This window comes from Tetrao urogallus, assembly GCF_951394365.1.
Source record: "Tetrao urogallus genome assembly, chromosome: 8".
NCBI classification, from domain to species: Eukaryota; Metazoa; Chordata; class Aves; order Galliformes; family Phasianidae; genus Tetrao; species Tetrao urogallus.
The window spans coordinates 9,286,446-9,299,266 of record NC_136821.1 but is presented as its reverse complement, the minus strand read 5'-3'; the positions used below and the strand labels follow the sequence as shown (position 1 = coordinate 9,299,266).

Below are 12,821 nucleotides of genomic sequence, written 5' to 3'. Positions count from 1 at the left end.
TCTGTTGCTTCTCAAACACCAAGCTCCAGGCTCAGCACAGGTCCCACTCACATTGATGGCAGATGTCATAGAATCATAGAATTGCTTACGTTAGGAAGGACCATCGAGATCATCAAGTCCAACTTCAACCTAACCATACAACCTTAACTCTAACAATCCACCACTAAATCATGTCCCTCAGCCATGTCATCCTCAGCCAAGGCTGCAGCTGAGCTGTGGGCACAGCAGCACGTCTCTTCTGCTTTATAGGAGCTACTCAATATGATGTGATTATTAAAACTATCTCTTAGTTATCTCTTTTTTTTTTTTTTTTTTTTATAGCATACATTCATCAGTAAATACACATATGGATATATATTTTGAAAAGAGAAGCTTTTCAGATATAGCCTTCACAGTATTGCTAGTGTTGGGAAAGAAAAAAGAGAGCCTGCTTTTCCCCAAAATAATGAATTCAATTCTGTTGTAATTAAGCAAACCACTTTTTTCAGAGCTGAAATTACATTTTAATTAGGTTTTAGAATTTGGCTGCAATTACAGGACTACAAACTTGGTTGGCAAACTTCACCCATAAGTACTCTTTCACTGAACCTTCGCCTCTAAGCTTTGTTTTATTGCTGTGTGCTGTCGGTGTCATGTGCACCATATCTTTAAGATGTGCTCTTTTTGGCCTGATGGCTCAAATGTTCCTTGAGTGAAGTCAGAAACTTCTGTCTTCCCAAGCAATGCCGGGATTTGGTTAGGGCTTACCACTAGATGTCCCTGTGAACCCCTCAAACCTCCCACATCTGCAGAGTTTCGTGGGAGCCAGCTCGGGTTGGTGAAATCTCAATGCTGATGCAGGATGCTGAGCCCTTGTGGGATGCTTCACCCACATGGGATGTTGTGTCCTGGCAGCAGTCAGCTCTGCCAAATGTCTTGAGACAGAAATGCTATTTTTAGGGTGTCTCTAGTTTCTTAAACAAGGAATCTAAAAGGTTTTCCTTGGAAGACTTCTAAAGGCAGCCAGGAGCAGGGTTCTACTGTGCTTAGTGTTGTGAAGAGCCTCCATGAAGGACAGATCCTGCCTTGTAGACCAGATCTCCATGCAGGAAGACACTAGGCAAGACCAGGAGCACACTGAGATGCCACTAAAGAGCACATTACCCCTTTATTTTGTTTGCTCAAAGCAGGCTGAGTCAAGGTGGGAGGCAGCAGCTCAGAGGGCAGGCTGTGGTGTGAAAGGCAGAATACAAAAGAGAGAGACATGGTATGAAGCAGAAGGTGGAGAAGTGAAGGTCTTTAGGAAAAGGAGAGGTGCAGAAGGGCAAAGGGGCCCTTGTAGGTTCCCCATCCACATCTTCCTTCTCCACTTGCTGCTGTGGCCACTGTTTCCCATGAGATACTATCTGACTGCTGCAGGCACCAGAGCCTGTGTATCTCCCAGACAGGCAAAGTCCCAAGTCAAAGAAAGACACAACACACAGCAAATGTAGGCAGAGTGAAGGTTCACTTAATTCTCACATGCTGATCAGCAGCCTGGTGCTCAAGGGCAAGGAAACGGTGCATGCTCCAGCCTGGTTCTGAGGTTACCAGTGCTTCCAATGGGGCTGCAGTCAAAGAACAATTCCCACATATATGCCTGGGAGCGTATTGGTTTTGCTCATTTTTCAGTACAAATGTGTAAAATGCATAATGCTGCCACTTAGGCATCCTGCCCAAGCTGCCCACCAGTTGCCTCCAGCAAGGTTCACTTTTGACACTTCCAGTTTTCTGTGTTTTAGGTGGGAAACCTTAACGTGACAGGCTGGCACTTTCTGAATGGAAAGCTCTGTCAGGTTGGTCCGTGCCTCAGATTCTCACCCTGAGCAGAAGGGCTGTGGTGCTTCAGGCAGACCTCCTGCAGAAAGTTGATGGCAGAGTTGTTGGGCATGCAGCCTGGTTAATGCTTCCAGCCAGCTGTAAAAGGCTTTCGCCGTCTGATGCTTAAGCTGAAGGAATGGCGGGGAGGAAAAAAGATAGTTGTGCACTTGGGGAAAAAAAAAAAATAGCAAAATAAGTTTAGCCTTTTAAAACCACGGTAACCTATCAGAGCTGCAGCAAACTTCCTGCGGGGCAGCTCCTCTCTCCATCCCCGCGGTTCGGACGCGGCCGAACCCCTCCCTCCCGCGGCCCCCCTGGCTGCCGGCGCTCCGCCCGTCGCCGCCCCGTTGCATAAGGGCAGGGCTGGGGCGGCTCCGCTCCGCCCCCGGAGGTGCGCGCCGGGCTCCGCGGGGACAGCGGTGGCTCCGCGGGCGGCTCGGCCGCTTAGCGTCGTTCTCTTTACAGTATTTTTTGGCTTTGAGGCTATTTTTTTTTTTTTTTCCTTTTTTTTCTCCAAGCGGGCCGGTGGCTCCTTGCCATGAGCAGCCCGAAGGCAGCATGAAAGCGGGCAGGCGCGGCTATCCAGCCCGCTCCGGTGTAGGATGGCTCTTGGCGAAGTGTTGCTGTTGCTCCTGCAAAGGTCGGTGGGATCGGGGGACGAGGTGGGGAAGAGCGGTTGTTCTCGGGATCGGGGCCGGGAGCTCATTGGGAACCCCGGGCAGTCGCTCCTCCAAGGGGGAGGGTGAAGGAAAAGGGTGGAGGAGCAGCCGGGACCCCCAGTGCCGGGGCAGCCGGACCCCCCCGGGGCAGTCGGAGCCCCCTCAGCGCGCAGCGGGGCTGGGGCATCTCGAGGGAGAAGGCTAAAGTTGACGGGATCCGTGTTATCGTGGCTGGTAGGAAACACCCAGGGACTGTAAGGTCATCGGGGCAGGCAGAAATATTTGCTTAAATGAGATTTCTTCTCCCTGTTTCCCCTCCCTTCCCCGGTCTTTCTTGGGCTCGGGTAGGGCAGCGTGCTTCGGGGACATCTGTTTCTCACAGTCTACAAATCTGTGAATGATGATTTTGGAAGGGCTGGGAACGCTGGGCTGAGGCTGAGGGCTTCTTGTGGAGATGTGGGAACAACACGGTGGTGAGAGTGCCTTGTGAAAATGGAAGGGAGACTGATTTTTGCTAGGAATTCAGGCTGAGATCAGCTGGGTGAAGGCTTCCCAGCCCACAGCCTTCACAGTGATGTGGCTCTGGAATTTGCTCTGCATAGTGCAAGTTTTTTAACGGGAGATCGATGTGGTATCTCTTAGCTTCAGTGTCCCCAACAGCACTTGCAGCTTTTGTTTGAGGTTGTTGCTTCTCTTAAAGACTAAAGCTATTAAATTCAGGCTTTTCTTCATGATGGAATCCCCAGGTGAAGATGGGGTTGCTAATTTCACAATGCACACGTTTGCACTGCTACCCCAGTTATTGACCCAAAGCTAGCCAGAGCAGAGCTGAAAAACGGGTTTGTGAGATGTTGATCTCTGTAAGCCTGAGGAGAACATCCTGCGTCATGCCAACCAAGCAACATCTGTAAGAAGAGGTACCTGGTAGTCTCTGCAGAGCTGCTACCAGAAAGCTGTAGAGCTAAACCACCATGAAAGCCAGGCCTCTAGGTGGAGGGGGAAGGGAAACAGCTGGCGCTTCTCTCTCCTTTAGAAATGTTAACTGTGTTTGCAGTTCTGGATTAAGGATCAGTAACAAAAAGGGTTTTGTGGCACTGGTCGCTTTCTTTCTTTTGTGACCTTGGTAGTCAAATTGGAATGGGCAGAAAGTGTAAGAAGCTACCTGTTACACTGTCATAGAAAACCAAAGGCAGTTCAGTAGTGGAAGAGCTCCCTAAGCACAAGCAGTACCAAACTCTGTACTTGAGGAGGGATTTGGGTGTCCTGGACGATAACATCAGTGTTCTTGTTGGCAGCTTCTGCCATTCAATGGAGGTGCTCTGAAGTGGCAGCCTGGCCTTTGAAGCTTTGTTTATCTGGCGTTGTCAGTGTTTATCTTTGCTTTGGGGGGACATGTCTTCTCTAGGACTTCTCACTGATCTTAGCCTTGTAGTAGAGAGCTCACTTCTGGCTGTGTTAAGATTGGATATACGAAACACCGTGGAGTAATTCTCCCTGCTGTGCCCCATCAATGACTTTCCCTTTGCCTCTCCTTTCTCCTGTGAGAGATGCCTAATGTATCTTGATCTTTGCACCAGGCAAGTAGGTTTTGTTGTGCCAATGAGGGATTGAGCAGCTGAGCCTATGGCTTGCTCTTAAACAGAGGTTGGTGCTTTTTGTGCTGTTGAGTTTGGAAGTGATGTGGGATGCTTCATCTCCTAAATAGCAACAACAGTGCTGAACTAAAAAAAAAAAAAAAAACCAAAACACCCAACAACCAACAAAACAGTGGTCCTGAGTGTATTGTGTAACTGGTCATTTCTCTGAAGGATTTTGACAGACAAACTATCACATAAATCACCTCCTGTCTTTTGCAGCAGCAGTGACCTTGTTCCTGCTTTTGTGCCTGTTTCTCTTGGTGAGTTTCTGATTGTGTCAGCTTTGCTTGTGTACAGAGCTATTGGGATCCATACAGGGAAAGTGAATGACACTTAGTACCAGTTTTCCTCTGACCCAGAAAGTCCCCTAGATGAACTAAATAAGGACTACTTGTCTGTCCTGCAGTATGGAGAAATACGAATCCTAATATAGGAGTGCTTCGGAGCAAGAGTCTGTCACTTGTTCTCAGCCATAAAAAGGGGGAGCTAAGCGCAGTAGCCTTGCACAGCCTCCAGGCCAATGGCCTCAATCAGCCAGGATCAGCCAAGCAAGGCCTCTTGCAGTATTTCCTAAATTACACAAACCCAAAGTAATGACCTGGTGTGATGGGACGCCCCTTAGCATTGCAGAACGGGCTTTGAAAGCAGATTGGTGAGAGGGTTCACGTTCTGATGGTGTTCTGATAACTAGAGGCAGTCATTGAGTTTTCCTCTCAAATCAGCCCAGGATCTACGATTTAAAATAATTTTATGTTTCTTTTAACACTATCTCCTCAGTTACCTGCGTGATTCTGGTCTGAGGCTCTGTTGAAACAGTTATGATGTGGAAACACGGGGAAAGAGGAGGGATTTTGCTTTGGGAAGTGTCAGTTGTGGACATGCAGTGCTCAGCTGCATGCTCCGACTGTCACAAGGTCGGAGCTTGGTTACCTTTAACCATGGAGCTGAGGGCAGAGTTCAGTGCCATTGCCCCACACTCCCATCAGCACACAGCTCTGCGGCATGGCCGTGCAGGACTGGCACCGGGTGGAGTTTGGCTCTTTCTTCTGCATTCTTTGTATTACTGCCCTGTTTCTTTCTTTGCTTTCTTTCCCCCTTCTTGGTTTCTTACTATCCCTCTTATAATACACAGCAAAGGGAGCCGCGCCAGCCGCCTGGAGCATCTCTGCTTGCTGGTCAGAAACAGAGCCTTAACTGGAAGTTGGGCAAACTGGCATAATTTCAAGGGCTGTCAGCAGCATCTTAATGAAAGTTATTTCTTCATTAGGTAGAAAGTGAGATCTGATGGTGCTTTTTATAGAAGGTGCTGACATTGTGTTAGAGCAAGCTGCAAGCTTTGCTAAGGAAACTGGTACCTTAGTGCTGCATGGTAGCAAGGGAGAGATCTGCAGTAGTATGTCCAAGCCTGTAACATTTCCTAATTTGAACATATTTTATTTAGTGTTTCAGTCTGAGCCATGGTTACACTGCATAAAGTGCAGTGGAATGCACGGCCAAAGCAGTTCTGTCAAAAATGAGGCAGAGGAGAAAACAATAGTAAAGCTAAGGGTGTCAACCAAAGCTTGCTTTGTTTCCTGGTCCTTCCTGAATGAGAAATATGAGGAAACTGTTACCTTCTCCAAATACATTCTGCGGGTTAAGCCGCTGTATTGCTCATTAGCTGCATCTCAGTAAAGTCAGGAGGATCAAGTGTACCGGCTCTTCGTGGGCGCTGGCCTTGGGCTCGGCTCCTTCTCCTGGCAAGTTCACAAGAAAATGGCTTTGTGAGGTTTGGGAGAGCTGTTGCTCTCTCCTTCCAGCTCTATTAAGAGAAAGCCAGTGAGCCCATGGCAGGAACAGCTCTTCCAAGCCCCACGTTCTCCCACCTCTGCAGGCAGAGTCAGGAGCTGGAGTGGGTTGTAGCAGAAAGAGGTGATAGAGCTGATGGAAGCACTGTTCCTCTGGGCAAGCAGGATGAGCACAGCAAGGTGAATGCTGCTGCTGAAAAAAAAAAACCAAAAAACAAAACTCCAGAACTAGTGTGGAATTGTGCTTTCCAATGCCTACCTTGCACCCTGATACAGTCCTGAGCTAAGCATGTGTAAAGTGCCCAGCAGTCCCTATGCTGATCTGCTGGAGTAAATGAAGACCCATGGGTCTGAACCTGTGTGTGTCTTCCCCTTGAATGTGGCAATGAGACCTATGAGGATTTGGGCAAAAGCCTTGAGGCCAATAAACTGTCTCTGAACGCGAGCAATGGAACAGGAAGCGTGGCTGGCTGCTACAGTGTTCAATCCAGTGCTGGGGAGCAGTAGACTCTTTTTAGGATGATTTAGCTGTAAGTATTGTTAAATCTGTTCATAAGAGGTGTTTTAAGGTTGGGACATTGCTCATGGGTTTCCTCAGGTCTATTTTCTGTGGCTCTGTACTACCATGACACATGAAGCATCAAAGAGCAGGGGAGGTTTGGGATTTTCACAGGGCTGGTTGTGCACAGGGCTCCTCTGCTCACTGCCAGCCACTTTCTGTAACCGTGGTGTGCCCCACATCAGTGCCAGCATTCAGGATGCTTTACCAATTGTAAATCAGTTCCCAAGATCCAAGCAATCCAAGTGTTAGTTGTTATTTGTCTTCTTTGCAAATTCCACATGCTGGATGAGTCTAGCTCTCTGGACATGGGGTAGACCCTCATTGTCTGGCTTTGTCTCTCCGTTTTCAGGCTGGTCACGCAGCCTTATCTTTTGAGATGTGGTTATATACAGGATGTAACAGAGTCATATAGAAACTTTGAGATCTTAACTCGTGTAAGTAAAGTAGCAAGATCAGCTTTCAGTTATAGCTCTGGGGCTGGGTACGTGGGGGGATACTTATTGTTGACACTGCTGCATTGTTTTAAACTTTGATAAATTCGTCCAGCCTTAAGGAAACATGGGGTTTGCTTTTATTTGGGCAGAGCTCCTAAACTTTCCATTCATGCCAAGAAACATACAGAGCTTTATTCATCTTGTCAAAAGCCTGGAGAAGGGAGACTGTATTCCAAAAGAAAACAAGAGCAGATAATTGTGAAAAATATAGCTTGGGTAACTCCCTGCTTAATTCAGAGAACATGGGGTGACTTAACATGCTGCGTTTCTATAAAGTAAGAGCCAGATAGATGTATTGTTTAGGAATTCAGTGCGCAGATGCTGAGGTGAAATAGAAGGGCAGTAATTTCACATGACCCCAGAAGGATTTTGGTGTGTTTTTTTTTTTTTTTTTTTTTTTTTTTCTTTCCAAACTGCTATGTTTCAGCACACACCTTGTTAAAACTTTTGTATGTGTTAAGAAAACTAATTTGTCATGTTGAAGTTAGAAAACTCAAAACATTTGAGTCTAAAAATATCACTGATACTGTACTATTCAAACACAGCAGGGCCCTGCTGCATTTCAGTGTACTTCTCATCTGTTAACAGGCGGTGTGAAAGATGTTTTGGTCTTTGGCAATTGTTGTGGTTTCTTCTCAAAAGAGAAGAACCTGTTGAGTAGTTAGTGAGTACAGTGGGATTCTTCAGGAGTGGTTTTTGGTTCGGTGAAGAGCTCCAGCTCTCCACTGGTTAAGCCACTGCCTATCAGTTGCTATTGCAGAATGGTTCAGTTGCAAATATTGCATCACACAATGCAGTATGGTGTAAAAATACTTCTAAAATAACTACAGAAGTACATCGGGCTGCTTTCTGGAAAAAGACTGTGAGTAGGATCTGAGAACTTCTAAATAATTATTAGAAAATACTTAAGGTGATATGCCCAAAAATGTCTCCCTTGGCCAGTGTTCTTCGCCGTGGTAGAACCACAAACCAAAACTCAACCTGTTTGCTTTTAGTTCACATTTGATGTGGCTGATTATCCTGAAAGACAACTGGTCCTTGGGATGAAAGGCAGTTAGTGCATCCCATCTCCTTTTGGATGCTGTTGCCCTGGCTGTTCCTGTTGGACTGAGAATGTGGAAGCTGCACACGTCACCTGGACTCCTTGCAGATAGGATGAAACATGAAAATGTCACTGATGGAGTCCTAATGACACGAGAAATGGAACCTGAAAACTGGATTATAGCTCCTAATAGTAGAACAGCTTCTCTTTGATGGGGAGAGAGCCATTAAATATGCTTCAGTTTGCATGTATGTCATTGGCTTTTTCTCTAATGCGATGTGCATAATATCGCATTGCAGAAAGTCCTTTGCAGCTCTGGTTTCTCACTCCCTTACCTTCCAGCAGTTCCCAGTTCCTACAGATGCTCTTCCACTGTATGGGAACTCTGATGCCTTGGTACTTTTGGAAAACAGCAAATACATCTCCCATTTTGCATGTTGTCACATAAGGACTTACTTGGTAGTTACTACTTGACTACTTGACTGCTGTTGCACCCCAGTGCACTTGATGGCTCACTGTGCTGCAGCCAGCATTGGCCTTGGTGCAGCTCGACACCTCCGAAGTCTTGGAGCCATACGGCATTATATTCCAGGCTGCATTAAGGGCTGAAGCCTGGGAGCCAGGTCTGCAGATGAGCCTGGTACAGAGCCCAACATGTGTCCCTTTGCACTGGGTTCTGCTGCAGCCTCTGCCCACACTGAGCACCCTGCAGACTGTGGCCCTGGCTCCAAGGCAGGCTATGGGAGGGGTTGCACAACCCCATATAATTTAACCACATGCTGAATAAATACACTTTCGAGAACTCTTTTGAAGACGTGTTGCCTAATTAATCCTGCAGGGGGTATAATATGTATATTTTTGAAATCCAGTTTTAGCATCGTGCAATTAGCTTTTATGGCCTAAGGATTCTGATTTAAGACATTCTTTCATTACTAATGGTAATCTGTTTTAATTAGAAATGCAAATGTCTTTTAGATCCAAATGTATCTGAGTGGTACAGTGTAAAAAGATGATTCACAGCTAATACCGTTTAAGTGCCTCCAGACTGCTATTCATTATACTTTCTGTAGTTTGAACCCTGAGGACCAACATGATGCTCAAACATTGCTCTCAGTTGTAGTATGTGAAGGCTGAATAGATTTCTTTAGGAAACAGAATAAGTATTAATCAACAGGGATCCTTAGGAGGGCAGCAGAAGGAAAATCATAGCTGTAGGCAGGAAGGAGGCAAGTACTGCGAGTGTTCCAGCAGTGACTTCAGTTCTGTGACAGCAGAGCACAGCACTGCCAGGTGCTGAGCAGACAGCAGCATCTTCCCTGTCTGTGTCTCAGTGTCACTGAGCTCACTCAGAGTGAGCATCCCAGGCTGCGTGGGGAGGGCTGGAGCTGCTGGCAGCAGTGCTGTAACATCTGAACTGGCAGTGTGTCTCTGAGTAGGGACTTGAGCACAGCAAGCTGCAGGCAGACACCTGAAGACTAATGTTTCCTGAATGTTCACTGTGCTCACTTGTCCTGGAGATAAAGACCTATCGGGGGGGAGGATGCCTGTGGTGGGGCATTGTGTGTTGCATTCAATGATTACCCCACTCAACAAAGTGTTTTCAGAGTCAGCCTCTGCTGCTCAACCAGCCTACTCTCACTGTTGTGTTCAAATAAAAGTATTTCTTTTTCCTAGTTGTTTTGAAGGATGTGGCTGTTCTGAAGGAAGTCACTGCTCAGCAACAGTGATGTAGCTTTGAAGAAAGGGTTTGTAATGGTAATCTCTCTTGCTTGATAGAACAGTTTTGCAGCTACTTGTGATTACACACTAATGCAATGGGAAGCCAAATGATGCTGTTGCAGTGCAGCTCTCTGCTGAGCTGGACTTAAGGGTTTTTTTCCCATGCAGAGCTTATTGGTAAGGAGCAATGACGCAAGTGCTGGGAAACCATAGGATGTTCCTTTTGGCCCTCCGGAAACCTGAATTACACAGTTCCTCAGGAGCAGCTGTACTGGGGATGCTGGTGGCTGGGTCAAGGCACAGCCTCAGAGGGCTCAGCAGAGTGCTGCAGAGCCCTCCTGCCCTGAGCAGCAGATGTCTCTGAGAGCTCGATTTCCCATCCCATATCTCCTACAGATGCAGCGTAGCAGTGATTTCAGCAGTAATCTGATAGATTAGATGATAAATGGTAGATGGTAGATGATAAATGCACTGACTGGTGCTGTGGGGAAGGTTCCTTCCAGTCCTGCTCCCTGCCCTGCAGGCAACTGGGACGCAGATCGCATGGGCTGTTACGTGGGGCAGCAAGCGATGTTCTCCATTCCTGCTTAAGCTGAGTGATCCAAAGCTTCCCAAAGTCTGACAGTCTTGAGTGTGCACTTAAAAGTCTCCGAGCTGCTTAGCAGTTTTCCTGTGCTGTGTTCAAAGAGCCAAGCATCGCAAGCACCAGCAATTCTTATCTGTGTGTTTTATTTCCCAACCGCTGTTTGCATTTACTTCATTCATTACTTTTCTCAATCCATCCCAACCAGTACCTTTGCTGTGAGCTTGTTTTTCCCGCTGGTATTTCTGGAGGAAAAGGGTGTGCAGGAAGCTGCTTTGGGCAGCAGCCGTGGAGGCTGAGGCTGCCGTGTGTCTGTTGTCCAGCACCCCAACCTCGTTGTTCTTGGTGGTTTCGTGGTGTCCGCTCTTGCCTGCACCACTCGCGACTTATCCTTGTTCCATTCTTTTCTTTTCAGGGGCTGTCAGAGCCTGAATAATTTAAGAGGGAACAAATGAGAGACGTTCATGGAGGACTCTGTTCTTACCTAGGCACAATTTGACAAGCATGTAGATTGCCTTGGGTTTCCACTGCACCTACCACAACTTTACTAAGAAAAAAGCCCCCTTTCCTAGACATCTGTATCATTCTTGCTTAGTAAAGTTGTTCAAGATCAGCGCCTTTGGAATTGGTTGGTAAATGGACAAAGACTTTCTCTTTGCCCGGAGCTCCTGACAGCCTCCAAGTACCAAAGAGAACTCCACACCACTAGAAAGCAAGAGACAGCTGCTGAATGTTGGAAGCTACTGCATTTGGCAAAAGAAGCTGACGCTAAGATGCACACTGTTGTGTTTGTTTTTTTTCTGCTCGTTTTCTGTGCTTTCTGAGCCCTATGTGTGCCTGGAAAGTTTAATGACCAATTCCTTCTTTCTCAACATGCAGTTTTACTTCCTACCCCCAAAAGCTTTGGGTTCTGTTCTTGCTTTTTGTTTTCCAATTCCAATTTATTTTGTCACAGATGCTGTTCAGTTGTTTCCATTAGGAATTGTTTGGGAACATAGCTATGGTTTCCTTTGAGGTAGGGAGATACAAATAAGACATTCAGATGTCCTCCTCTCTCCCACAAAGTTCAGCAGTGGTTCAGCTTGCATAGAGGCTGCTGGCTTCAAGCGTAAAGCAGAGCTATCCTTAGCAGTCACAGAGTCATTAAGGTTGGAAAAGACCTTTAAGATCATCTAGTCCAGTGATGTCATTCGACTGAGAAATGACTTCATTAAATGTGGAAACGTTCTTACAGTAGCTCAGTTTGGAAGCTGCTGAATGAAGCTGACCCCTGACGCTTTACAGAAGAATAAGGCTTGTGTTGTATTAACAGCTGCTTGGAAACCACGTGCAATAAATTTTGTTTTTGTGCCCACCACTAGGATAAAAGGCAGCGTTCACCGTCTCTGGTACCCTTAGCACTCTCAGCAGAGCAACATTGCTTAGATCAAAGTTTAGAAGTCTGCTTCTGTGTGGGTGCCAAAGCATCTCACAGTTCCTTATGCTAAAAGTAACAGTGTACTTGCAAAGGCCAGCAAATGCTGTTCTTGTTCAGCTTTAATCATGACATTTTCCCCCTCATCATCCCACACAGGTCTCTTTAAAGGTTCAGGGTTAAAACTTTTTTTATTTTTATTTTTTTAAAACGTGCATAAGTCTCCTGTCAAAATATATCAAGGAGGATTTTGCTTTGTGTTTGGAGTCCTGTTCATTTTGTTGCTAGTGACACTTACTCTGGAAACTTCAGGGTTTGAGATGATGTTTTTTTTGTCACAGAACGAGGACAGTGTAAATACAGAATGTAAAGTAGAAGAACTTAGTAGTGCTTCAACAAGCTGTTTGACTAAATTGAAATAAATGTTGGTTTGTTCAAAAAAAAAAAAAAAAAAAAAAAAGCATGCCCTTTCTGGATCTTGTTACTCTTGACTTTTTATTCCCTTTCTTTACTAAAGTGAGATGCGTGCCTCCATTCACTCAGCTGTGAGGCATTGCCAGAAGACTGTTCCTATGTGTGTTCCCCGCAGATGTGTTGCTGGGCTGGATCAGGATGAGCGCTGGGTTCAAGCCCCAGCCAAGAGAATGGGTGAATGAAATTGAACACGCAGACCTACTGTGTTTGTCCTCAAACTATTGTGTGGAGCAATGGCTCTTTTTCTGAGCTTTTCCACACTCCTTCATTCAGTAAAAGTATATTCTAAAAGGGCTTTGCTATGCCTGGGGAGGTAATGAGAGTCCCTTGAAGGGCTCAAGGTTGGTCAGTAGCGCATCTATCTGTTGGTATTTGGGGACAGGAGCTGGCTAGGAGCATCTCCCCGATAGATGAGTGGATTCACTCTGTGTGTGATGTCCTCTTGTTATTCTTATCGTGAGCTCAGAGCGGCTTACATGAGGGGTCTTATGGAAAGGCCCATAAATGGAAAGAAACCTCCCATCATGGATGCTCATCACAGTTGTAAGCTGTTATATGGATACGTATTTTGGGTTGGGACACCTGATGAGGAGGACCACAGGCGTGTCTGC

General features: G+C 46.3%; 1 protein-coding gene across 1 annotated transcript in view; it reads left to right on the top strand.

Annotated features, from left to right (window-relative positions):
- KALRN (kalirin RhoGEF kinase) overlaps window positions 1–12,821 on the top strand; it is a gene marked incomplete at both ends in the record, with an annotated part of 437,411 nt that overhangs the window by 374,173 nt on the left and 50,417 nt on the right. The gene's annotated exons all lie outside the window — the stretch shown is intronic.